Source organism: Chiroxiphia lanceolata, chromosome 1, assembly GCF_009829145.1.
Source record: "Chiroxiphia lanceolata isolate bChiLan1 chromosome 1, bChiLan1.pri, whole genome shotgun sequence".
NCBI classification, from domain to species: Eukaryota; Metazoa; Chordata; class Aves; order Passeriformes; family Pipridae; genus Chiroxiphia; species Chiroxiphia lanceolata.
Window position 1 is genome coordinate 41,197,749 of NC_045637.1, and position 3,076 is coordinate 41,200,824.

Below are 3,076 nucleotides of genomic sequence, written 5' to 3' on the forward strand. Positions count from 1 at the left end.
TAGCATTTGAGTCAGGTTTTGTGTCCCAAAGACTTAGGTACAGTTACCCCAATGTGAATACAGCTTTGGAAACTCATTGTGCTTGTTCCCCTACACCGTGCAGCAGTATGAGAGGCAGCTGAGCATGCCAAGTTCCATACAAGGAACTTGGGGAATTCCTCCATACTGGTGCCTTGTGGGCACTTTCTTGATTATATGCAAGTGCTGGAGGTGATCTCACCTAAACACATGCAGAAATTTTGTCATAGTGCTTGTTCTGTAGTGTCCATACCCACCCCCTTTCTTTCAACTGTATCGTTGGCTGAACCTGGAACCTTCTTCTCTGCAGAAAAGATCCCCTAACTTTAGCAATAACTTTATTCCATGGAGTAAAACTCTTGGGTTTTTAACTGTGCAGGGTTAAAATAAAAATCTGACTAGCAGGAAGAATCTACATTTTTCCTCTCTTCTGGTAGTTGAAGAAATAGTTTTTTAGCCTAATAAATTTCAGTTGCTTTTTTATGAACTGCTATCTTTACTCAGGGAATTGTAGCTGTCTGTTCTGCACACCAATAAACAACTTGCCTCTACTATCACGTGTTCATGGCTGATATTGCTGCAGTGTTTGAAGGCATCAAAAGATATCGAGTCTCACAGACAGACATCAAAGTAATTTTTTCCCTTTCATAATATCAGTTTCAGAGAAAGTCAATCAAAAGTATGAAGGGCTTTATAAGTTTATAGCTGACTGCTATAAATGTAGAAATTCTCTACTTCTGTTCTTGTGTGGATACGCCCAGGTCACAGCACGGATCTCACTGTCTCAGCGGGTGCACAGACCATCTACTTTTAAGTGAAAGCAAAGACAAATGAGAGGTGTTAGGAATAACCCGATAACTTCTCCAAGGAGAGACTTTTGGAATTTAAAGTCTAGCCTGACGAATGCAGCACCTCCTCAAGAAGCCATTAAAAGAGGTAGGCCAAAATCAGCTCTTGGTCAACGAAGTATGACCCCATTACAGCTGGGGGTCACCTTCGCTATGGAGTTTGGGGGAGCTGTGCCTGCTGACAGACAGTTGTTCCAGATGGTCATTAGGCATGCTCACAGCATATGCTCATGCCCTGAGAAGACACTGATTTGTAATCATTATTTGTGCATACAGAATATCTCTGACTGTTTTTTTCTGAATACTTTAAGTAGTTTGTGCTGTCCAGGTTAAAAAAAGAAAAAAGTCAGATGTTGTTTTCCTTGAGCAGTGTGAATCATGATTGGTACTTTATGATTCTTCAGTGCCACTACCTGGTGACCTAGATGAGAAACAAAGGAATAAATGACTTAATGAATTGCCACTAAGAGGTGAGATTTCTTCATAATGAGCCTACAGGTCTTGAACCTTCTCCATTCCAATGATCAACATCTGAGTTTTAGAATGTAGCCCTTCCTCCTGTGCATAAAACTCATGTGAGAGAGATCCTTTTCACCGGTTAACCCTTTCATGAGTTAGTCTTGAAGAACTTCAATAATCTGAGGATAAAAAAAGTCAAATAACTTCTCTTTGAAGGAGTGCCTCATCAATCAGATAGAAGAGAGCTCAGCAGAAGAGCCAGGGTGCAGCTTCTGAAGTAAAAACACACTCATTATCTACCTTTGGAAATGGCTTATTTGCCAATACAGTGTGCAGATGTGGAAGAGTGCAAAATTATTCAAGTGAGAGATTCTTTCAGAGAATCTTGCTCTCTAAGGGAGGGAAGATATTAGATTAACAGATCTATTTATTTGGTGCAAAGGAATAAACTTTCCAGCATGCCAGGTGACATCAACATCAGACTGCCCTTTACTAATCTTCACAAATTCTTTCAATCTTGTATGAATTCTTTCAAAAAAACTCCAGTGGCGGCAAAGACGCAGCCTCCCCACATAATTTGCTCTAAGAAATCTTTTCTTCAAACCCTGATTTTTGCTATGATTTTAAATCCTTTGGCTGTTCTTACAGCCTTTCTTTCTGGGTCATCTGTTCTAGATCAGAAAGGAGCAGTTATTTCCAGTTAGTCCATGGGTTTTTTTGTTGGTCATGTCTTCTATTAGGTTTTTCTGTATTTATTATGTGTCATGTCTTTGTGACAGTATCAAAGCAAAGTTTTACATCAGTAAAGAAGGCCTGTGGCAAAGCTTCAGGTTGTTCTCATTTAGCCATGATTGACAGTCTTCTACATACTCAGTATTTGGAAGAATCAAGAGCCCTGTGAGGTAGGACTGAAGGGTTGGGAAGCTGTTATGGGAGAATATGTGCATGGTGTCTTTTGCACTCTATTAGTCATCTAGAAGCTGACCTGTGTCTGTCACAGCTTATTGGTTTCAATTTAACGTCATTCCATTGAAATGGAGTCCTACGGAGCAAACTAATCTCTCTGCCCTGGCTTTCCCACAGTTTCAATCTGTGGGAGCAGCTGAGTTCTGGCGCTGCAACAGTGTGAATAAGTGTTAGACCTCAGTGTGCTGGAAGGGCACCGAGGTGGTCAGCAGCTGAACCATGCAGTCTTAGAAATCAGTTCTAAACTTGTTCAAAACATAGATGGTATTAGTGATCTTTTCTTAAAACAAAAGAAAACCGAACAGCTTGCCCTAAACCCAAGTATATATATATACAGAAAGTTAATTAGTACAATATGAGTAAACTATAACAAAAAGGTAATGGAAGAGAAACAAAAACACTTGCTGAATAATAATAAAAAATTATCCAACCACAAACCCTATGTATGTGTTTTTCTGGCCTTTGGGGTTTGGGATTTTTTGGTATCAAAAATTCACTGAACTGCAATGCATTCCTTGCATTTCTTGGTGTTTGTTTTCTATTTGTGAATGAGAGTGTCCTGCTTCATCAGTCTGTTGAACTTAGCAATACTTCTAAATTCATTAATTTCAACATAATTTCATCAGTTTCAACACAAACTTATTTACTGGCTTAAACTAGACTGTGTACTTCTTGCTGTATTGGATATTAGTTCCAGAAATCCCTCAATGGCTTTGTTAGTCTAACATGAGAATCTGAAGGACATTTAAATAGTTAGGGAAAAGGAATCCACTTGCAGGACCAAA